The sequence below is a fragment of the Paramisgurnus dabryanus genome, chromosome 1 (assembly GCF_030506205.2).
Source record: "Paramisgurnus dabryanus chromosome 1, PD_genome_1.1, whole genome shotgun sequence".
NCBI lineage: Eukaryota > Metazoa > Chordata > Actinopteri > Cypriniformes > Cobitidae > Paramisgurnus > Paramisgurnus dabryanus.
In genome coordinates, this window is record NC_133337.1 from 19,983,588 (window position 1) to 20,008,805 (window position 25,218).

The window sequence follows — 25,218 nt, forward strand, 5'->3', positions numbered from 1 at the left end:
GGACTGTACTTACTGTACTAGTGGTACATACTTGGTAGTTATTATGTAACTCAAGATAAGTACTGGGTAATAACAGATACATAATTATAGTGTATATATACTGTAACTAACCAGAAACACTACTGTACTTACAAACTGTATATACATGATAAGTGTGTGGTACCTGTAGGCCAGTGTAAGTTAATGACCGGCACATAAGGTGTATGTTTACTGTAAGAAGTAACACAGTCTCACCCCATGGCGTCAATATTTGACGACACTTGACCATGCGTCAATATGTTGACGCGGAGGGTATACCTTTCGCGTCATTTTTTGACGAACTGGGGACTTCAATACTATTACGTCCGTTGCATTCTCTTATATTTTCTTACCATTTTCGCGTCGGTTTAGGGTTAGATTACGCAAAATTAAACAGTGTACGCGAAATTAAACAGTTGTCACCTGGCGTTGGGGTTAGAGTTAGGTACGCGAAATTAAACAGTTGTCACCTGGCGTTGGGGTTAGAGTTAGGTTTGGGTAGGGATGTCATTATGGAAATCTAACCCTAAACCGACGTGAAAATGGTAAGAAAATAGGAAAGAGAATGCAACGGACTTAATAGTATTGAATTCCCCAGTCAAAAAATGACGCGAAAGGTATACCCTCCGCGTCAACATATTGACGCATGGTCAAGTGTCGTCAAATATTGACGCCATGGGGTGAGACTGGGTTGTAAGAAGAAACACTACTGTACTTACAAATAGGTGTGTGGTAAGTTATACTTATTCCATACTTATACCATACGTATATGATAACTAAGAACAAACATTACTGATATACCATTTTGGTACTCAGTATCTTTGTCCTTTAAACCAAGCATGAAATAACTGTATGCATTAACTACTGGATACATTCACTAGTACGTCTATGGTAACTGCATGGAAACAGGACTGTAAAATAAATTGTTGCTTTTTACACAGTTATTACATAGGACCTACCACCTAAGATATAGCATCATATGCATGTCACTGTTAGGCAACCCAACAATTGACTATCATACGCATTAAATACTGCGTTAATTCACTAGTACACACTTATTGTGTATATACAATTTGTAAGTACAGTAGTGTTTGATATTAGTTATCATATATGTATACCAGTGGCGAACCGTGGGTACTTCACCTGGGCCTTCAAAATATGCAATGAAGTGCAAATGCCTCTCCATCCATACAGTAATACTAGGCTATTCGTATTTTCGTTAAACCATACAGTGAGCGTGTAAAAATTCTGAGAAAAAAGTTTAAAATTACTTGAATCTAACTGATAAACACAAATACAGACTCTGCTGCTCTGTAATGAACAGGGGCTCTGTAAATTTGCATTTAACAAGCTTAAATTATGTTCTTTAATTTATATTTTATTTTTTGGAAATATATATTTAGCTGTCGGATACCTTGTTAATCTTTTTCATAAGGGGAAATATAGCACCCTGCGTTCTCAATGCACCTCCTTGTGGCTTATAACTGTTGTTATAAGATATCCAGGGAATATCCCGAGGGCTACCAAAATGTATCTCCGCCCTGCCCATCGGGTATAGCGAGGTAAAAAATATTTCAATGTTTTCGCATTCTCTCAGATTTAGTTAGGAAATTATATTGTATTTAATTCGGCGTCGTCTGTCAGTCATTACTATCCTCACGTAACAAGTGAAACTGCCAGGAAGTAAAAGTATAATTAAACCCATTATTTTTCTTGTGTTCGCGTCATCCTCTGCACGCGCTTCTCCCAGCTGTGCTCTTCACGAGTACGCGCTTAAGTAATTTCGTTTTTACCTCAGCCCTATCAAGCTAGCCACAAATTCAATCACGTTTTCCGCCATTTACCTCAACCACTCTCACCGCAAAGATTCGGGCCATTAGACTGTATTAATATTAACGGTCTACGATCTTCGTCTTTGGTGTTTTACGGCAGCTCGCATCCAGTTTGTTGCATGATTAGGACTTCATGAAGGCTTACAATGTTTTGTTTTTTGCCCGCCCACTTGAAATCAAAACGTGATTGGTCGATTTGCCCGTCACTCTCCACACCAAAACACATAGCTTGGGATTCATGAAGTCCTAACCAATGAATGAGCCAGCTAACCGGGCCTTAATAGAGACAGACGATTCTGATTGGATTAGATGTTTTCATGACATGAACCTGACAGTAAGCTTAACGTCAGAACATAGATGAGAGAAAATATATTACATGTATTGTATTAAATTGAATTAAATAGAAATAAAAAATGTAAAAACATATTTTTATTGAATATTATTTATTTGTATTATTATAATAAAAAATCTTTTTATTAATTTTTTTAGGCCTTCTCTGAAGGCGTAGAAGGCCCTGAAGGTTCCCCACTGATGTATACTATAAATACCTGTCATTTACCCTAACTTGCCTGTAAATACTAAAAACTTATATTGTAAATTTATTTGTAAGTACAGTAATGTTTCTCATTAGTTACAGTATACCTACACTATAAGTATGTATCTGTTATTACCCAGTACTTATCTAGAGTTGAATAATAACTACCAAGTATATACAACTAGTAAGCAAAGTAATGATACCAATTAATTACCATGTTGATAATTAAAAGTAAGTACCACACATTTGTTGGTAAGTACAACTTATTTAGCATATATGTACAAGATAAGTACACGTACTGTAAAATAAAGTGCTACTGAAATGATTTTAAATGTGGTTTTCATATAGCTTTTTTGTAGCATATTTGTGGCATCTCATTTTTGAAAGATATTTAGTTTTGTCTGAGACAAGTAAACTAAATATGCCACAAGCATAACCTGTCTTATTTCTTTACAGATACTATGACTTATTAGCAAGTTGTGCTCCTCCCAAATGAAGTTAGAGGGATCCCAAAACATCAGCTCTGAATTACACACCTGCATCAGCCATATGAACATCATTTGCAATTCTGTCTGTTTATTGTGAAGAATGAAAATCTTTTGAATGGACGCCCAGACACAAAATGAAAGAGTTTGGCCTAAATATGAAATAGCTTAAATATCCAAATCTCTAAAGATTTAAAGGGTGATTCTGTACATTCTGTTAAAAATGAAAGAGGTGATGACTTGATGAATCAGCTTTCTCTTGACATAAAAGAGATCTTGGTATCAATAATAAATCTTGCATATTTCATAGCTTTAAATAAGCATTAATATAGCTTAAGAATAAACCGACTCTAAAGGATTAAGGATAGTGCATTTTTAAGTGTATGTAGGGGTGTGCATGACGCACTTTTCATCTTTAGAAGAGCTTAATCCTTAAGAAGGTATGTTGTCTGTATAATTGCATGAAAACCATAACATGATCCGAAGAACCTTTCTGTTTCATTAAAGGGGTCCCTTCGAAGAACCTTTATTTTTAAAATTATAGTTCATAGCACAGCTAAACCAATCAGTATGTTTATTACATTTGTTGGCACATATGTGGTTTGAGATACCATTAATGCTACTTTTTGGCTACTCGCAGGCCCTTAAGGAAAAAGACCTTATAAAGCCACTGTCACATTTTCTTCTGGAGTCATTGACTTTTACTGTAAAACGTGTCGAATTTATGTGAATATCCCTTAGGTTTCTTCTCCGGTTCTTTAATGAACTCTACCTCCCTCTGAATTTTTCAGACCTTCGGGTGATATTCAGGGTTATTGATTTAAGGCTGACTGCTCTCATGTGCTTTAGACCGTCACACTTTCAAGCTCCAGACCAAAGCAAGCAAAAGTTTCTCTGAATAACTCAAAGTCTCTCCTCAGTTCCCAGCTGGCAAACTGGGCATCAACTCTCTCGGCAGATCCCCAGAAGGCCGAGTGCATGCAAATCCATCTTTTACAATAAGTCTGTTTCTCATTAACATTGTTTATTATTCCTCCAATTAAGTTATTCATCTTAATAAATTATCAATATGAGTAATAGAACAGAATACCACATCTCTGATTTAAACTTGAGAATATATTTTTAGAATTTTTAAAGATGTGAAACAAAGTTATGAGGTAAAATTAATATTTATACCATGGGGCTGTTGAATGCTTTTTTTCTGATTGGTTGAGAAATATTCCATGGGTATGCATTATTTTTTGATAAGCGCACACCTGACCTGTCAAATGTCTTAAAATAACCACCATAGCAATGTCTGTGGTTACCGTGATGGAAGCGGAATGATTGATCCCGGTCCTTTGAATTATTTGAAAATAATTGGGTGTGCATTATCATGTATTCAGTTTCCATGTTAATGTATGTTTTGTACATCTCTTTATGGTTGAGAGCATGTTGGCAAGCGTGTTGAAACCTCCCAGCGTTTTCCAGATTCCCATCAGTTACTTTCGTCATTCTGAAAAGCAGTTTTGCTTTAAAAGCATTGATGCAATCCCTTAATGACTGCAGACCTGGTCAAATGCGAGTCTAAGAGCAGCCGCTGCAATTTTCCGCACATAAAACTTCTTCAGGCCTAACAGGATTTTTCCTCTAATGGCAGGCATGTGGAACAGCGATGCGGTTTTGCCTTCATTTCCAAAGTGCCGAGGGCCTTTTCACTTCCAGCTCATGTCACATCCATCGAGTGATTTGGACACGGAGAGCCTGTCGTCAGTCACGCACTTTGGTAAAGTTTTAATGAAGGTGCCGTTTTTGAGTCCACAGGGCTGTTAAAGCCGATACGCTCCTGTCCTAAACTCTCAAGTACGGAATGATCCTGCCCAATGAGAACGTCTCTGAGTTGAATGAATCTCTTCTACGATGCTCGACCCATTTAGCTATTCTCCATTGTGTGGTGTTTCATTCATCTTGCCTGTGAATGGCAGTGGTGAATGAAAGAACGAGATCTGGGTGACATTTCTAGGTGACAAGAGTTGATTTGGTCAGAGATATCAGGTGGATGTTATGTACCACAGTGCATCTATAAAACATTAGGCTTTCTTTAGAGCTCTAGTAGAGAGCCTTTGCACATGCTATCTAAGCAGCCCTGTAGGGAGCACACACACACACACACACACACATATAAAGAGTTTTGTTGCAAAACGAGATAAATCCGTTTTTAACATTTTTTGTCAAAACATTTTTATTATTATGTTATCATGTTATTATTTTGTTTTATGGTGCTACTTAGCTGTATTTTTTAAGTTATGAGGGTTTAGATCAAAACAAACCAACTGCAGTTGACTTGATATTAATTGGAATGCACAACCAAAAAACGAGATTTCTAAAAAAAAAAGAGTTATCTCGTTTTGCAACGAAACTCTTCATATATATATATAGTTAAAACCGACATACCGGTTATTGTTTTGCTACATAAATATATATATATAGCAAAACAATTATGTCAGTTTCAACTACAGTTAAAAATGGTATAAAATTAAACAAAGATACAATTGTATGTCATTCATTATAAAACAGTAAGGACAGTTACAGTTACTGCATCGGTAACACTTTACAATAAGGTTGTTTTTATTGACATAAGTTAATGGATTAGCTAACATGAACTAACTATGAGCAATACTTTTACAGCATTTATTCATATTAGTCCATGTTTATTTCATCATTTCATGCATTTTTTTTATTAAATCGTGACATTGGCACTAAAAACTATATTGTTCATTGTTAGTTTATGTTAGCTCATGCATTTAACTAAACAACCTTTTTGTAAAGTGGAACCATTACATCAAATTACAAAATTTCAAACAATCTTGCATTTAGTTTCAATAGGTACAGAACAGTTTGTATTTTCATGCAAAACATTTATTTTACAAAGAAAAGTTTGTTAGATTTTAAATCATTGATAAAATTATTAAGGAAGACAAACACTGGTTAATGTTATGAATTACACATGTGGTTAAGTCAAGTGACTCTCAGGTTAAATATGGTGTACCGCAGGGATCATTTCTAGGCCCTATTCTTTTCTCATTATATGTTATTATATGTTAGGAGACATTATCAGGAAACATAACATCGGTTTCATCTACTCACATACTAACAGACTGTATCAGCGATATCAGTGACTGGATGGCAAATAATTTCCTTATGCTAAACTACAAAAATACAAGGATTATTACAAGTTATTACAGTTATTACTGAAATGCTCAAAACAAAATATATCAGATTAGAAGTTGTTCACAGATGGCTGCACTGTTGTGCCATCTTCCACAGACAAGATCCTAGCTGTGGTGTTCGAAAGCAATCTATCTTTCGATAGTCATATCTCCAACGTCTGCCGCACAGCATTCTTCCATCTTGGAAAATCTAAATAATACGCCATATGCTGTCAGCATCAGATGCAGAGAAGCTTATCCACGCTTTATTACCTCAAAAATAGACTATTGTAACTCGTTACCCATGGGTTGTCACACAAGTCAGGTAAACAAGCTTCAGCTGGTTCAAAATGCCGCTGCAAGAGTAATCTATTATATTAAACATAAAAATTGGTATCATAAAATGCATTGATATAAATCATCAGTGAGTCAATATATCATACAGTATATAATTGAGAAAAAAAATATTAAAAGAGTTTATGTCTTTTAAATTTGCTCCTGGACACAACAAAATCTCTGCATCTTTAAAATAATTGCATGGTGTAACAGCAGCTCACAATTGCAAATTTATGATTTTTTTCTGGATTGTCCTCTGAACATGCAGTATGTAAAGGCGTTAATGTTTTTCCTCAAAACAATAGCAAAAACTATTCTAAATAGATTTTAATTTTTAGATTAATTGATTAATGAGCAACTAGATGCAGTAAAAAAAGCATTCACAAAAGCTGAAGCTATAGTATCTAAAGCGTGAGATACACAAAGAGTCACCTTCACTCAATAACTAAAAATAAGAAAACAGAAAGGATAAGGCATAGTAAAATAATGTAGATAACACAATTATAATTTACCTTCTTTCACATAAAAATTTTAATTTAGATCTGCAGTCTTTATCAGACCACTTGAATGTCCCGTTCACCTTCTCCATGGCACCACAGTATTGAGATGTCTGATGTTCTGGTTGACGTCCTCCTTTCCAGTTGGTCCAGGGTCCAACATGGAGTCCATTGACCCAAATCCAGAAACCAAAAAGTCGACTCTGTCTAAGCCCGATCCACACTGAACCAGAAATCTTCTTTCTTCGTAATGCTCGCTCTGTTTCTATCTGATCCTTCTCTGACTCGATTCGCAGAAGTCCAGAAGCATTGCTATTGCAGTAATCCAGAGCGTCCTTCCAGGACCTTTTATATTTACTCACATAAACAAAACTTTCTATCAAAAAACATTAATTTATAATTAAATAAAGCAGCAAATAATATTAAGGCTAAAAGTAATTTAATGTTCAAATGTTGTGTAATCTTACCATAGCACAGAGCAGATGCATTCTCAGGTGTGTTACTTTGGGTCCAGGACCCATCATCATTAAGATAAGTAAAAATTGTATCATTCTCATTTGTAAAGTTACTGTAGTCAGACTGTCCTCCATCAAACCATGACAGTTGTATTGATTTATAATGCGTGAGGCCAATCCAGAATGGATCTATACTCTTTATTCCTGCATTATACACCAGTTCATTCTCAAATTCATTTCTGATACTGACTAAATCAGTGTGATTCTCTCTGCAGTACTCCTGAGCCTCAAACCAGGTTTTGCTTTGAAGGATTAATGTGTAGTTGTATGACAATTCACTATCATCTGTTTGAAAAACACAGCATGGATTGATTGTATTATTGTGCACAGTTGCTATAGCAAAACTTTTAGAAACTTTATTTAAAAGTCTTCTCAGGATGCATGATGATATATTCTATTACTCAAAAACTGTAATCATATATAGTTCATATAGTAACTGAAGCTCAGCTAATTTAATTTTGTAGTCAAATATTAATTATGATGTCATGAAGCATCATTTATTTACATTAGATGTAAATAATTCATATGTTTACCTGCATCATAACACATAAAGTGCTTGTCATTATTACATTGAATACATTCCCAGTTTTTATCAGCTTTCATGTCAGCGCACCACACACGATCATAACATGTTAACTTGTTGAATTTGACTAAAGCACCATCTGACCATCGCCAGTCTGTGTAGGCACCAATCCAGGCTCTACTAGTAGTATTTCCTTGTAGAAGTTGAACTAGTTCATTATTGTCTTGTTTATCATAGACTGTGACAAGGTCAGTGTAGTCCCTCCACGGGCATAAATCTCGAGCTTCACTGATGTTTATTGAAGTATTTGTGTGTTTTAAGTAAAACGATCTTAGTCGACCTGCAGAGGTCAAAGGAGGAGAAGCTGAGGAGAAATAATCACTGTTACTAACGCATAATTGACTATGATCCATATGAAAATTAAACATGTGACACTTTAATACAAAATGTGAAATTATTAAGTCTCATCACAATTTACAATAAAATAAACATATTTTAAAGCTTGTGGTAAATGTTGTTAAAGTATGTTTTGAAACACATATTTATTTAAATTACTAAATGATTGTTGTTACTGGTATTACATTTTTACATTTGCCAAAATGTCTAAAAAACTAGGTCCAGTTACATAAATAATAATGCACATTTTCTTCTACAAAGCTGTCTAGCAAAATACAAGTATAAATACTCACCCCACAGTAGTACAAGCAGAAGTACAGTTAGATATGCCATAGTAATGTTCGTATTTTAAATAACAATCTGTTGTAGAAGTGAATTGTCAGGTAGGGATGATTTGTTAACTCTGAAAAATATGCGGTCAATAAAGAATTTAAATACATAAGGAGTATATTACAGTATATACTTATTACATAAACGTTACTAAATAGGGTCTCAATTTTCAGACATTTAACATAAAAAAATACTGTACCGAAAAGACAACAGAATACAGAAACTCGTCCCAGACCTTTTATGTCCTTATATATGCAGGGCTTGACATTAACCCCCGCCAAATGCGGGTGGATTTCACCTGTGGTGGGTAAGACAACCACTCCCACTAGCCACTTTGGTGGGTTGAATATTTTTTTTAATTGTAGTTTTCTTTAAAACCATATTAAATAATAAACAAATTGTCAGGGATCACGAAGGACTCAAGTGCAGGTGAACAAAATAAATCCTTTATTTAGAAAGAGGATAAATCTCCCAAGGCAGAAGGTAAATAAAACTTGTGGTTCTCGAACCAATTACTAGTCCGCATAGAACTGACATACTGTTAAAAATGGTTCACGTCAGGATACGCAGAGGCTACTGATAGCCTACGACGTAGCTATGGTGTAGACCGCACGCCTGACTATAAATAGGACTTTAGAAGAGAGATACGCGCTGACGAAACAAACTGTGCTTTTGTACTTTTACCCAACATGCTCTCTTAACATTTGTCCGTAAATTAGCGCCTTGAATTAAGTCTTATATCACTTTTAAAGAGCCAGTAAGATGCAAATTTTAAGCGTCCTATCACTGTTTATAAGTCCCGGACAACAGGTTTAAATGCATGCAAGGTCAAAAAACACTGTCATTTTCTCAAAATATAAATTTAAAATTACCCCATTTCTCAGAGATCCCCAAACGATTCGTGTGAAGCCATTCAACGACTTAGTCTGCCTAAACCCCACCTTTCAGTTGCCTATACTGCTGTGATTGGTCAACTGACTGTCAGGATCCTGTCGGAATCATGTCTTATGCTGCGTCCGAAACCGCCTACTACATACTATATAGTACGCGAAAAGCAGTAGGCGAGGCGAGTAGTATGTCCGAATACATAGTATTCGAAAAACAGTATGCGAAAAGTACCCGGATGACCTACTACTTCCGGTTAGATTTTGCAGTGTGCATACGATGGACGCTTCACTATCCCATGATGCCCCGGACGAGGAGTTATCCAACGAAGAAGAAGAGGCACGAGGCTGTTTTTGCGCTGAAATGACATGACGTGATGACGACGTATGTCACGTGATGTAGCAACATGGCGGATGTAGTACGTCCGAATCTCATTCATACTACCCGGATTCATACTATAGAGTACCTACTGTTTTAACGCCAAGTAAGTAGGTACTTCATCTAATTCAGTACCTACTATACTGTATGCGGTTTCGGACGCAGCCTTAAATTATATCTAGTCTTTGTGACAGGGTCCTGGCAGTACCATGTTTTATGTTGGAAATGCGTGGTTTTAGTATTGGTTGACCACACATTTCCCGGGTCTCGTCACTTTTTACCCGCTCCCTTACTTGTCATTGATTTCAGCTGTGTCCCTCATTAGTTGTCCCTATATTGTCCTTGGCTGAATCGCATACTGCCATACTACACTGTAAAACTTTTCACTGTAAATTTACAGTAAAATACTGGCAGCTGGGTTGCCAGCCGTTTACTGTATTTTTACAGAACCACTACTGTAAACAACATTTACAGTCTTGCACTGTAATTGTCAGATACAGTATAACGCTGTAATTTATTTATTTTTACAGTATACACTGTAAAACTTTACACTGTAAATTTACATACAGGCAGCTATATTGCCAGCAAATTACTGTATTTTTACAGAACTATAACCCATTCTGTATTTTACTGATATGCCACTTTTAAATTAGGAATTTATATTATATGTGTAACAGTAACAATAGTCTCAAATGGTAATTAAATACATAATACACAAATACAAAATTCTTAGAATATAAAACTTTATTTTTTTAAAGCAAAGGCCATAAAATTTACATAAACATTGTTTGCTGAAATGTCAGCTGTATGCATTACAATTAATAAACAGTTGACAGAACAGTTATGAATTATCAGAACATTAACAATCAAGTGATCTTATTAACTTTTAAAGAATGGAAATGTTTCAAAATATTTTAAATGATGTAAAATAAGAAAGTCAGGAGGGAAAATACATTAAAGTATTACTCTACTTTCTTAATAAAAAATCTGGATAATTTACTCACCCACATGTCATCCAAAATGTTGATGTCTTTTTTTGTTAAGTCAATAAGAAATTAAGTTTTTTAGGGAAAACACTCCATGCTTTTTCTCAATTTTAAAGACTTTACTGGACCTCAATAGTTTACATATTAAATGCAGTTTAAAATTGCTATTTTGATGCAGCTTTAAAGGGCTCTAAATGATCCCAACCAAGGCATAAGGATCTTATCTAGCAAACCATCATAATTTTTATTGAGAAAAATAAAAAATAAGTACTATAAATCCATAACTTCTCATCTTGCACTAGCCTTGTGTCCCACCAGCGCAATCTGGCGTAATGCTTAAGCATGTTGAAAGGTCACACGTGATGCATGCAAAACTACCGCCCCAGTGTTTACAAGCGTGGAGAAAGAGGAACGTTCAGACGTTGTTGTATGTGGAATGATAACAATTAATGTCTTTATGTCAGTTTGTTGTTTAAAATGGTCTGCAAGTGTGTGTTTCACATTTGTGATGTGTGACCTTTCGACATGCCTATGCATTACATGACGTCAAGTTGTCGCATCACACGGCTAGTGCAAGATGAGAAGTTGTGGATTAAAAGTGCATTTTTTTTCCTTGCCGAAAGTTATGATTTTTGCTGGTTAAGACCCTTATGCATCAGTTTGGATAGTTTAGAGTAGGGCTGCACGATAAATCACATGCGATAGTCATGCGCATCTCATCACCTGCTTTCAGATGGAGCAGCTTTTACTAGACAGAGACGTAGTTCACTGACAAGCAGGGCCATATCGCATACATATTATTAATGCAAATTTTGCCATGATTGTCAGTGATCTATGGCTTTGTGTAGTACATGCTGCTTTACTTACAAGATGCGAAATGACAATCACATGCGATTTATCATGCAGCCCTAGTTTAGAGCCCTTTGAAGCTGTATGCACCCTTTTAAACTGCATTTACACTGTAAACTGTTGAGGTCCATTAAAGTCCACTATATGGAGAAACATTCTGGAATGTGTTACTCAAAAAAACAAACAAAAATAATTTCTTCTTGACTGAACAAAGAAACACATAAACGTTTTGGATGACTTAGGGGTAAGTAAATTATCAGGATTTTTTATTAAAGGAGTAGTCCACTTTAAAGATTTACTTTTTTTCCTACTATGAAAAGTCAATGGACCCCATCTTTAAAGTGGACTACTCCTTTAAGAAAGTGGACTAATCCTTTACTGTATTTTCCCTCCTGACTTTCTTTTTTTGCATCATTTTAAAAGTGGATTAATTCTTTAACATAAGCATATTGGATGAAATGCCAGCTGTACGTTTGTATTTCAATTAACAGCACATCATTAACAATGTAGGAAACTTTAATTCCTTTTAATTCAACTACACTGGATAGTGGAAGTGTCTAAACAAAATTCCATTTAAAGTCCGTAAGTTTTCTAAGAAGAGTGGAAACCTGTGGATTCACTGTAGTGTTCTTTTTCCCTTTCTTCATCTTTGATCCACGTTCCAGGTTGATGTAGAGAAATCATCTGCAAAGCAGAAAACAAACAAGAACAATTATTATTATGTTGATAAAACATTTTTAATAAGTCTTCTTATTTTACACAGTAATTAAAAAACAACAAATAAATCTGTATTAATAATTGTGCAATTTAATTGAATTATTTGGTTTAAACAGGAGTAATGGGGGAAGATCAATGTTCTGTTAAAAACAACAAATCACTGGTCAAAATGGAAATGTGACATTGCAAGCATAAAGGTGACATTGTTTTGTAAAGGTGTAAAATCAAGTTGCAGGCATAAGAAAAAGGTTTGGCAACATTGAACTGTTAATCTTAAGCGTAATTCATGTCTTGTAAAACTTCATATTTAGGCTAAATAAATATAAACTGTATTCATCTGACCTCAGTTTTTCTGCATTTACACGTTTGGCATGGATTTTTGGGCTGAAATACTGCAAAAAGCATTGCAAGTGTGCAAACAGTGGCATTCTTTCAAAAATACAGTTTTATGAACGGTAAACACAAATGAATCACACAGAATCTGTCTTAGTGTGTAAAATAAACCAGTTTTCATAAAACAATTTCCTGAAATAACTCAATATCTACTGGGCTACCTGATACTGAGACAACTACTGCCGTTATTCAACCAATCATAAAAGAGAAAACAACGAGTCATTAAAAGCCTCATTTGATAGCCACACCTTTCCACACGCGCTAGCAAGCTCAAATGAGTGAGAGAATTATGACAAAACTGTTAATGTCAGGTTATTTCAGGAAATAGTTTTACCCTCTGTTAGGGTGGCCATTCGTGCTAGTTCCGCCGGACACGTCCCGAACATGTTTTCGGGTTCGTTCTCCGTAAGTCGTGTTGGTCGACCGCATACGTCATCAAGGTTTAATATTTTGGGTTTAATTTCAGAAAAGCAATCTTAAAAGAAATAAATCTTAATTTTCTAATGTATTTTAACTGAAATGTGAGGACCTTTGTGACGTATGCATTCGAGCAACGCGACTTCCGGAGAAAGCACCCAAAAACATGTTCGGGACGTGTCCGGCGGAACTTTCACAAATGGCCACCCTACCCTCTGTATGCAACAAGTCATTTACACATTTAAAAGTGGTTTATTTTACACACCGAGACAGATTCTGTGCAATTAATTTGTATTTGTCGTTCATAAAATTGTGTTTGCAAACTTGCAATGTTTTTGGCAGTATTTCAGCACAAAAACCATGCCAAAAGTGTAAGCGGAGAAAAACTGAGGTCAGATGAATACAGTTCATACTTACTTATTTAATGTAAATATGAAGTTTCAGTTTTACGCTTTGCATCTTGATGCAGACCTTCACAATATGTAAAAAAAAGTAATTTTAACATATGAATGGGAAATGTGTATCTAACCTCTGAACAAACCCAAGGGTGCATGCCACCGCTTCCAGATCCGGGAGGTTAAAATTGTAGAATGAGGCAATCAGCGTTGCAAGACCAGAGACAAAGTTGCGCTGCTCTCCTTCACACACAACCTGACCGTCCATGCTCAACATCCAGAGCTGGTTGCTTAGAGATGGACCTGAAATCGACCAAAACAAAACAGATAAAATATTTAAAATAAAATTTGTTTCTATTTTTGTGATGTTATTTAGCCATTTACAAATATAACTATTAAACATAACTTGAGCTCAACCGATGCAAATACAGATATTAGGTTAAAATGTGTATATTACAGGACAATACAAATATGCTACAGTATATTGTACTGGTACTGTATACAGTACCAGGCCAAAGTTTGGACATGGGAAGTAAGTTCAAACTTTTGAGTGGTACTGTATATAGAAGTATATTACATACATATACTATACATCACCAAATTTGAGTGATAATTGCAAAAATATGTTAATCAAACACTTTTAAATGACGTGACAAAGAAGTAATGGAGGTGGGGGTTACAATTTAACTAAACTTTAATATCTGAGATAAGTCTGACATCATTTCACTTATAATAACTTTAAAATACAAATAAAACTATATTTGTGATGAATCCAGGCTACAACCACAACGTTTTCATATCAAAGTAACTTAACTTGGTGTATTTTTGAGAACAAGCTGAAATGTTTAGTTCTTTACGTGTATTACAAGCTAACTTAAGCTAAATCACAACGCACCGACAGACAGCAACATTGTGTTGTTTTAGGGCAATTCACATTATCATGTTTAGTCGTCTAAAACGAAAGAATTAACAGACAGATAAGTTACAAAAACATCTTTATCAACGTGTCGTGTGCTGTCTGTTAAGAGTCTAGCAAGTTAGCGTAACTTAACGCAGCTCCTAAAAATAGCCCACTCGTGCAAACCGTTCAGAAATGCAATCGAATAACACAACAGTGTCTTACCGTGTCAATGATGCACATTCAGTCAATCTTCGTTTATCTTCATCACAGACACATTGTATTCTCTCCGTCTTGTTGCATGCATAATCCTCTCATGTCTGCCGCTTCGTCGAGTAACTTTTAAATGTTCCGTGTACGTTTTCACATCATAGGCAGCTATAGATTAAAAGTTGAACGCGTTGTCTTCATATCGTCGTTGTTTATATGAATAACCAATCCTAACAAATAAAGGGCGTCCGAACGTCCGAGGCACTAGCTCTGCTTACATTCAAATATTGAGCGCGAAGGAAATCAATCCCACAATGCAATGCTTTTACAGTATTATTCTGTATTACGAATTTTACATGCTGAAAACAGGACAATTCTGTACATTTACAGACATTCTGTAAATATTTTGTAAATATACAGTCTAACACTGTTTTTTGAAAATACAGTACAATACTGTTAGAAATTCGCTGTAAATTTACAGAAAAGTTTTACAGTGTATATAGTAGGCAAAAAGCAGTAGGCGAACGAATAGTATGTCCAAAACCTCAGTATACGTAAAAGGGTAGGCGAGAATTAGCGGAATTTTGGACTATTTCTCGTGAGATTCAGAGGCACGTGTACTTAAGTATTGTCCGAAACCACCTACTTACTGAAAATGTAGTAGGGGAAACAGCACGTGAACAGAGTAGTACGTCAGAATCCTCAGTATCCATAAAATCAGTAGGCGAGAAATCCCCGGATGCCCTACTGAGTCCGCCCAGATTCTGAAGCGTGCATCGGATGGACACTTCTATCCCAGCTTTCCCATGATGTCACGGGAAAGCAAAGCAATCGACCGGAGATCAGCCAATCGGGTGATTTCGATACACACACAGGGCTGTTCCTCAGCACCCAGACTTCACGCACAGACCCAGGATATACCACAAAGTGCTCAGCTGATTCATGAAAATAAAGCTGTAGAATTGTCACAGCTGTGTTGAGCTGACAGTAAATATGTGATGGTTTGTTAGAAAAATACATTTGAATAAAGTTTTGTTTCATATGGGATTCACTTCTATACGTTTTCATTTATTGTGATGGTTTTATTCATTCATTTTTTATTCATGTTTCCTGTCGTTTTAAGTAAATACAAGAGGGTAACACTTTATTTTACGACCCGCAAAGTACCGCGTAATTAAACCGAATTTACAGCGTACCTATTTGTAACAACAGAGTACCTCTACAGTACGTACTTGTAGTTATAAGGGAACAATATTTTAAGTTTGGGGTAATAAGGGGGTAAGAATATATGGAAAATTATTCTCTAAGTATTTCATAACTACAGGGTACCTATTGTAATATTACGTGGTATGTATGACTTACGTCTATGGGTAATATGGTCTATGTGTAATATGTTTTTTTTTTCATATTTGCTACTTAACTTACCTGATAAAGTGTTTTGTATAGCCTACAGTTGATGTCTACAAGCCACGTCGGCAAATAAAATATAACACACAATAAAAATAATAGCAACTTGTACCTCTTTGATCTGTATATGCAGGGTTTAAATTGGGCCGGGGCCGTCCGGGGCTAAGCTCCGGCACATAGGCTGAAGGTCGCGCTCTGCTCTTGCCAGTGTATCCGCTGCGCTTGTGTGTGTACTCGCTGCGCTGGTGTGTGTGCACTGACGCGAAGGGAATAATGCGTTTTCATTCATTATGGGGCATATTCACCAACGCAAGTTCAACGATTTGCGCGAGCAGATTAGATACAAAGTCAATGCAAAGACGCAATCAGGTTGCAACTATCAGACGCGTCCTCGCACGGGCGATGAAAATGACGCGAATTGGGCGCCGCTAGAGAGAGAGAGAGAGAGAGAGAGAGAGAGAGACATGTAAGAATGGTGCCCACGGCGAGAAAACTTCATAGAAGACTAGAAACGTGTAAAGGATTAAAGTATGTGTCATGATACAAAAAAGGTGGCACTCTTACGAACTCAAATATAAGCTTTATTAAGAACTCCGGCAGATAGCAGTTCACCTCGTGTCATGTCTATCACATACAGCGTGACCCGGATGGTTGCCTAGCAACCCTTGACCCGAGCACTTAACAGCCAATAATAAAGCATTATGTCACATCTCCCCTCTTTAAAGTTCCACTGCTTCTTATTTGTTTCGTTTTCAGTATATGTAGTGTTGCTTTTGTTTTTACATAAGAAAGCAGGTAAGTTACAAATAAACATATATAGAACAATATTAACTGTCTGCAACTGCATTAGCATAAATTGTCAACAACAACATTACAACTTTCATTATTCGTTTTCCTGTTACCCCTCACTGAGAATTATGAAAAAGTAACATGCATAGATGCCATAAAAGTACAATCATATACTAGTACAACAGGAAAACACACTTATCCCAAAACATAATCCTTGAACTTCACTGGCTGTTTTAATTCCCGTCCAACAAGAGTTCTTTTACAGGTCAACTTGTGTGGATGTGATTTAAGAGGAGTTGGGGTATCCCGCCCATTTGTCTCAGTCTTGTGGGAGGGAGTATCAGTTATTTCAATGCTCTCAGGTACAATTTCACTTTCCGGTGTGCCAGCTGTTTCAGGGACACTCTGAATGTGTCTCCTGTTCCGACGGGAAATAGAACCTCCATCAGTCTGAACAATGTACGACCTGGGTTCTGGAGCTTTCTCAACAACTGTTGCTGGTGTTTTCCACCCTTTCTCACCATCCAACTTGACTTTAACACTTTGACCTGGATGTAAATCTGGCAAACTGCGTGCTGAATGTCGTCGGTTTTAAAAGTATTGATAGGCCTGTTTAGTATGTTTGTCCCTCTGTTTGACTTCCTCATAGTCGATTGGACTTGGCAGCAGCTGTTTTTTCAGCATTGGAACAGTTGTTCTGATCTGACGTCCGATCATAAGTTGAGATGGACTCATCCCTGTGGCGTTAAGAGGTGTAGAACGGTAGCTCATCAGTGCTAGCTGTGGATCAGGCTGTCTTAACACCCGTTTTGCAATGGCAACACTTCTCTCTGCCGCACCATTAGCTTGCGGATAATGTGGGCTAGAAGTAGTGTGAGTAAAATCATAGATCTTGGCAAACTCCACAAACTCAGAGGCTGTGAACTGTGTAGCGTTGTCTGACACAAGTTCATATGGGATCCCCCATCGAACAAACATGTTTTTCAGGTGCATTATTACTTGCTGGCTTGTAATAGCATGCAGATGTGCAATCTCAATGTCACGAGAAAAATAGTCCACAACTACCAGGTATTTCTTACCATCCAGTTCACAGATGTCCGCTGCAATCTTTTGCCAAGGACCATCAGGAAGGGGGGTGACCATTAGGGGTTCTTTCTTTTGTGCAGGTCTGTTGATTTGACAAAACTCACATGTCATCACTGTTTTTATGATATCTCTGCCTATACCCGGCCACCATACTGACATATTGGCTCTTTCTCTGCATTTAGTAAGACCTTGGTGGCCTGTATGAAGCTGCCGTAACACATCTTGTCTCAGTGAGCCCGGAATCACTATCCTGTCCTCATACAGCAAAAGTCCCTCAACTTCAGAGACGTGAGCTCTAACTGTGTGAAACCCATGAAGTGTGTGTGTCAGTTGACTTGGCCAGCCTTCATGAATGTACTTACTAACCAGCTGAAGATCTGCATCCTGTTGAGTGGCAATTCTTACAGCATTCAACTTATCGTCAGTTACAGGCCTGGTAGACAGTACTGCTTGTATAAACACTTTGACATCACCCTCTGTATCGGACTCGCCTTGATGTGTTATGGGATTCCTGGACAGGGTATCTGCCACTATAAGTTGTTTACCTGGCACATGCACTGCTCGGACATTGAATCTCATCAGGCGCATTAATAGTCTCTGACATCTTAGAGGAGCTTTATCAATGTCGTAAGTGTTTATTAAGGGGACCAACGGCTTGTGGTCTGTCTGAAGCTCGAATCTGGCCATACCTTGCAGGTACCGTGAGAAGCGTTCACATGCCCATACACCTGCTAGGCATTCCTTCTCTATTTGTGAGTAGCGCCGCTCTGTCTCTGTTAAGGTCCGTGAACAAAAAGCAACAGGACTAAATCCATTCTCCTGCTCCTGAAGCAGGGCGGCTCCAAGGCCATAGCTACTTGCATCCGCGCTGACCACAGTGGTCTTGTTGGCATCGTAGAATGCTAACACCGGTGCTGTAGTCAACATGTTCTTGACCTCATTAAATGCCAGCGTCTGTTCCTCACCCCAGACCCAATCACTCTCGCGCTTCAGCAGCTCGGTCATTGGATGAAGAACTGATGAAAGCCCAGGGAGGAATTTACCCAGGTAATTAATCATCCCCAATACCTGTCGCAGTTCCGTCAGATTCTTTGGGCAGGGGAGCTCAGTTATAGCCCTTACTTTATTTGTGTCTGGTCGGATTCCATCCTTTCCAATGATGTGTCCAAAGTATTGGATCTCAGATTTACCAAAATGACACTTGTCTCTGTTCAATTTTAAACCAGATTCTCTGATAGTCTTTAAAACTACTTCGAGGTTGCGATCATGTTCGTCCTTGTTCCTGCCGAACACAAGTATGTCGTCCATCACTGCTACCGTGCCAATATGATCTTTGAGAAGAGTGCTCATTTCTCTCTGAAATATCTCGGGAGCTGAAGTAATCCCGAAAGGTAATCTTTGAAAACAGAAGCGGCCAACTGGTGTGATGAAGGTGGTAAGTTTTCTGCAGCTTTCGTCCAATGGTATCTGCCAGAAACCACTCGACGCGTCTAACGTGGAGAATACAGTTGCACCAGACAGCTGTGGTGCAATGTCCTCAAGAGTAGGCAGAATAAATCTCTCACGCTTTACTGCTTCATTTAGTTTCTTTAGATCAACACAAATTCTCACCTTTCCATTCTTCTTAATCACAGGCACAATAGGAGCACACCAGTCAGTTGCTTCAGTGACCTCTGATATTATCCCTGACTTAAGCATCCGCTGCAATTCTTCTTTCACTTTTGGCAGCAATGGAAAGGGAATTCGCCGAGGTGCAGAGAGGCTGTATGGTTTGGCATCCTGTCTGAGCTCAATTTTGATTGGTTCACAATTTAAAACTCCAAACTCTCCAAAAACTTCATCATCAGTAGTAATGCCATCTACTCTACTTACTAGGTTCATTTCACAGGCAGTTTTACGGCTAAGAAGGTTATTGGTGTATGGGCCTTTAAGAACAGATGTCACAGGTGACGTTTTAATGAACGACGGGCGGAACCCGGCTTCCACATTTTATTTGGACGACGGGCGGAACCCGGCTTCCACATTTCATTTCCGGGGTTTCCCCGAAGTCAAATTAAGTCTGATCACGCTCAGGTGGGGCAAATTAACACAGCGGTTGCTAATAGGCTGACGAGGAGAAGAGTCAGGGTATAAAGACACCTTTGCAGACATTAAACGGGGTGCTTGTGGTATACGTTGTGTACGTTGTGTTGCCGCTTTACAGACGGACCACGCTGGTCGGATCGCTCTCCTGGGGAAGAGAGTAAGAGACAGTCAGCGGACGAAGGAATATTGTGGAGTCTATGTGAGGAAGAGTGGACACAGAGCCATCGAGAGCACAGTGAACAGAGGTTATTGGCAACCAAGCGTGAGTAACCGCTGTGATACTTCTCTGTACATGACTTGTATGAAGAGTTATCCTGGTGTGTGTTCTTGTGTTTCGTGAGGTCCCTGGCCCCACTGGAGAGGAGAGCGTGGGTGAGCCGCGGGTCGACCGGAAGCACGGACGAAGCCCCGTCCGCCAGTAAGCCAGTGGCCCTGTGGGAAAGAGGAAGTGCAGGTGAGCCAGGAAAGTGATAACCGACACGCCGGGCCTGTGAATACCACACATCTCTCCCTTATCTGTGATCCAGTTGTTGCCCAACCAGTCTCTCGAGGTCGTCGTGGTCAGGTGGCAAGGACGATCTAAAATTCACGTGACGTGGTATAAGAGTTCTGTGGGTGAGTTTCACTGATTGATGGTGTTTACGCTTGACTTGCTGTGTGTATGCTGTGCTTGTAGCGTTCAAACTGCCCAGCCTCTGACGAGACACGAGATGATGACATCTGTTGTGGCCTGAGTCCTATAGGGAAAGAGAGAAAATCAAGCCTTGTGCCCGGGGTGTGACAACGAGAGCTTCGTCTATACACTGTAGCGAAACCAGTGAAGCTCTGTGTGGGGACGAGGATCCCCTGGCTCTCAACTGCCTACCTGAACCAGTGGAGCTCTGTGTGGGAACGAGGATCCCCCGGCACCATGAGTAACGCAACCTGTGGAATAATCTGTTCTGTGCTTATAGCAACTGCCTACCTGAACCAGTGGAGCTCTGTGTGGGAACGAGGATCCCCCGGCACCGTGAGTAACGCAACCTGTGGAATAATCTGCTCTGTGCTTGTAGTAACTACCTACCCGAACCAGTGAAGCTCTGTGTGGGAACGAGGATCCCCCGGCACCGTGAGTAACGCAACCTGTGGAATAATCTGTTCTGTGCTTATAGCAACTGCCTACCTGAACCAGTGAAGCTCTGTGTGGGAACGAGGATCCCCCGGCACCGTGAGTAACGCCACCTGTGGAATAATCTGTTCTGTGCTTATAGCAACTACCTACCTGAACCAGTGAAGCTCTGTGTGGGAACGAGGATCCCCCGGCACCGTGAGTAACGCAACCTGTGGAATGATCTGCTCTGTGCTTGTAGCAACTACCTACCTGGACCAGTGAAGCTCTGTGTGGGAACGAGGATCCCCCGGCACCGTGAGTAACGCAACCTGTGGAATAATCTGTTCTGTGCTTGTAGCAACTACCTACCTGAACCAGTGAAGCTCTGTGTGGGAACGAGGATCCCCCGGCACTGTGAGTAACGCAACCTGTGGAATAATCTGTTCTGTGCGTGTAGCAACCACCTACCTGAACCAGTGAAGCTCCGTGTGGGAACGAGGGTCCCCCGGCACTGTGAGTAACGCAACCTGTGGAATAATCTGTTCTGTGCTTGTAGCAACTACCTACCTGAACCAGTGAGGCCCTGTGTGGGAACGAGGATCCCCCAGTGCTGTGGGCATCAGTGGAGTGTTTGCCCTGGCCGGACTGTGTTCGAGTCTGCCTCCAGGAGAAGCGGAGCGCGCCACGGACTGCTGGGCCAGAGCCCCGGCCCCAGTCATTTCCCCAAGTGGCCCTGGAGGCAAAGGAGAGCCACATTAATTTTAAAGTTCCCTTTTTCCCTTCCCCCTTTTCCCTTTTTAAATATTTAATAAAGCTTGTTTTAATTATAGTATACTCTTCTGTCTGGTCATTGGGGTGGTCTTGGGAAACTCCTCGAGGTGGAAGAGTTAAGAGGGGCGTGACCCTTTAGCATATTCGGGTCCGCCCCAGGGGTGTGACAGATTTGGCGTAGTCGGCAGGATTCCACCTCGAGTTGAGCGACCAAGGTCCTCCAATGGCCGACGACGAGTTGCCCGAAGCCCCGCCCCGTGTGGTGCCTGAAAGGCCAGAAACCCCACCCCGTGTTGTGCCTGAAAGGCCGGAAACACCACCCCGTGTCATGCCCGTGTTCCTGGGAAACCCCTGGGTGCAGAAGTATACTGGGGTCGAGTCCGAGGTTCATTTAACTGAATGGAGGGCCCAGATTGAGTATTTGGCCGGCCTTCAGGGGCTGAGCGCCAGTCAACAACAGCAATTTATATTAAACTCACTAGGAGGAGAAGCCCGGCGAGAAGTACAAGCCGCCCCCGAAGCCGTTCGAGCCACCGCCCAGACCATATTCCATTTCCTCACCGAGCAGTATGGTGATACCACCCCTGTGGCCGTCCTGAGGGCGCAGTTCTTTAATTGTAAGCAGGGCCCCCACCAGTCCATTCGAGCCTTTGCTCTGAAGCTGCGCGAGCAGTATACACGCCTACAGCGACGACGAGATCATGGGATTGGAGACGAGGAGACCCTGTTAAGGGACCAGTTCCTGTTAGGGCTACGGGAGGGCCCCCTACGACAAAATCTCCGAGTGCAGTTTAGACGAGACCCTGAGCTCACGTTCGATGACCTGAAAAAGGAGGCCATGGCCTTGGAAGGCGACCAAGCGGAAGCAAAGGAGGCCCCCGTATGTGCAGCGGTAAGTGGTCCGGCGGCAACCTCGGAAGTAACCGACTGGAAGCAAACATTGAAGATGGAGCTCCTAAAGGACGTGCGAGATCAGATGGCCGAGCTATCGAAGGCCCTGGTGGGAGAGCTGCGCATAGGGCCGGGAAGGAGAGAAGGAGGGCCCGCCCCCCGAGAACGGACGTACTCCGATCGAGGCCGAGATGGGATGAGGTGCCCTTGGCAGGCTAGTCGGCCCAAGTTCGAGTGGGACGAGCAGGGGAGGCCCATTTGCAATCGGTGTGGGGCTGCAGGACATGTGAGTAGGCAGTGCGGACCACGAAGAGCCTCCGAGGGGGGTTTTTAAGACGACCGGCCACAGTGGGTCATGTGGTCGGCACCCCCCAAAGTGACCCCTATCGAAGAATGGAATCCAGAGACGGGATGATTGGGCTCAGCCCAACAGTAGAGGCCCAGGTATGTGGCACCACGGTGCGCTGTCTCGTCGACACTGGTTCTCAAGTGACTTTATTTTCAGAAAGCTTGTCCCATGAATTATTTGGAGCCTACCCCGCACACAAGGCTGAAGCGCCCTGGCTTACCCTGAAGGGGGCGAACGGCTTAGAGATCCCTTACATCGGCTATCGACTTACCGACTTTGAATTGTATGGAGTACGAGTTCCGCAGAAGGGGGTCATCATTGTACAGGACCACTGCCTCGGCCGTCATCGAGCCCTCCTGGGTATGAATGTTCTCTCGGAGTGTTGGGAGGAGCTATTTCGGGCTAGGCCCGTTCAGACAATACCGAGGGCCGAGCGGCCAGGCTGGGAACGAGTAGTGGCCGACTGCAGGCGAGTGCAGCTGGCTAAGAACCAAGATGGCCGAGAAGAGGTTGGTCGAGTAGCATGTCGATTTGCACTGTCAGTGCCAGCCGAGAGTGAAGCCATAGTGTGGGCCAGGGTGCCACAACAGCGTCGAGGCTCTGAGAGCTGGGTGTTGGTTGAACCTCACGAAGACCGCACACAGGTGAGGGTGGCTCGAGGACTGACGGTGGTGCGACGAGGCCGAGTGCCGGTAAAGGTCTGTAACGAAAACCCCTACCCAGTACACTTACACAAGCACCAGCGGCTGGTGACGGTGACGTCGGTCGAGGGACATCAGGTGCGGGACAAGGAAGATGTGAGTTTCCGGCGAGTGCACCCTGCAGTCGTTGAGGTAGCACTAACACAAGCAGAAGGAGCGTCTAGAACGAGGGAGAAAAAGGTACCGGCCCATTTGACAGGGGACTCCTTACGAGGAGAGGACCTGGAACATGGACAGGCAGAAGAGCTGCGGAAATTACTGGAGAGATGGCAGCACGTGTTTTCTACCCATGATGAAGACTATGGTTGTACGACGGTAATACGACACAGTATCCCTACGGGAGAAGCTGCACCGAGCCGGGAGCGGTATCGGCCGATACCCCCCACCTTATACACGGAAGTGAGAACTCTCCTACAAGGTATGCTGGAGCAGGGTATTGTGCGGGAAAGCAGCAGCCCATGGGCGGCACCTATAGTACTGGTCCAGAAAAAGACGGGGGCATGGAGGTTCTGTGTGGACTATAGGAAGCTGAACCAACTGACCAAGAAAGATGCGTTCCCCCTGCCTCGTATTGAAGACTCCCTCACAAGTTTGACCAAGTCTGCCTGGTATTCCACCTTGGATTTGGCCAGCGGGTACTGGCAGGTACCGGTTGAGGAACGGGACCGAGAGAAGACCGCCTTCACCACGCCATTTGGTCTTTTTGAGTGGGACCGGATGCCCTTCGGTCTTTGCAACGCTCCCGCCACCTTCCAGAGACTGATGCAACGATGCTTGGGAGGTCAGTTAATGGAATCTGTACTAGTATACCTCGATGATGTGATTGTGTATTCCCCAGACTTCGAGACTCACCTGCAACACCTGGAAAAGGTGTTTCGAGAGATGGAGAGGTACGGGTTGAAACTACAACCAGAAAAGTGCCATCTGCTGCGCCGTAAGGTGCAGTTCTTGGGACACGTGGTGAGTGCGGCTGGCGTGGCTGTTGACCCCGGGAAGGTATCTGCAGTTCGGGACTGGGAGGCCCCTAGGACCGTAAGGCAAGTGAGATCGTTCCTAGGCTTTGTAGGGTACTACCGGCGATTTATCAAGGGGTTTTCAAAGATTGCCAAACCCTTGAACCAGTTACTGGTCGGGACCGGGCGACCACGAGGGCGAGGATCCCCTACGGTGGAGTGGACCACAGAGTGTGAGACGGCCTTTAGGGTTCTGAAGCAAGAATTATTACAAGCCCCGATTTTGGCATATGCTGACTTCTCCCAACCATTC

The 25,218-nt window shown here is 40.9% G+C and overlaps 2 long non-coding RNA genes across 2 annotated transcripts; both read right to left on the minus strand.

Annotated features, from left to right (window-relative positions):
- Positions 1-7,366: 7,366 nt before the first annotated feature.
- LOC135745733 (uncharacterized) lies at positions 7,367-8,732 on the minus strand. Its single transcript, XR_012337758.1, has 3 exons — positions 8,619-8,732; positions 7,940-8,293; positions 7,367-7,691 (listed from the first exon to the last, which is right to left on the minus strand). It is a non-coding gene; the product is annotated as an uncharacterized lncRNA (long non-coding RNA).
- Positions 8,733-10,305: 1,573 nt separating this feature from the next.
- Positions 10,306-14,957, minus strand: LOC135749950 (uncharacterized). The gene is made up of 3 exons (XR_010532534.2): positions 14,799-14,957; positions 13,810-13,978; positions 10,306-12,437 (listed from the first exon to the last, which is right to left on the minus strand). It is a non-coding gene; the product is annotated as an uncharacterized lncRNA (long non-coding RNA).
- Positions 14,958-25,218: the final 10,261 nt, after the last annotated feature.